Below are 217 nucleotides of genomic sequence, written 5' to 3'. Positions count from 1 at the left end.
TGAGAAATAAGAAGCAGTCTCTGGAGGGAGGTGGTCCTCTCTGTGGCCTTTATTAGGGCACCCAACCTTGGGGTGGAGGTGGCAGGAATTCTTGGCTGCCTTCCCAGTGTGGGCAGGGTCTTATGTGTGATTCTGTGTCTTGTTCAGCATTTCACCTAAACTCATCACAGTACGAGCTTTTCAAAATGTTACACTACGAGCCGTATAGTGTGGACTC

Source organism: Neophocaena asiaeorientalis, unplaced genomic scaffold (assembly GCF_003031525.2).
Source record: "Neophocaena asiaeorientalis asiaeorientalis breed wild unplaced genomic scaffold, Neophocaena_asiaeorientalis_V1.1 scaffold143, whole genome shotgun sequence".
In the NCBI taxonomy this organism is placed as follows: Eukaryota; Metazoa; Chordata; class Mammalia; order Artiodactyla; family Phocoenidae; genus Neophocaena; species Neophocaena asiaeorientalis.
The sequence above is the reverse complement of the archived record's forward strand: the minus strand, read 5'-3'. Positions refer to the sequence as shown.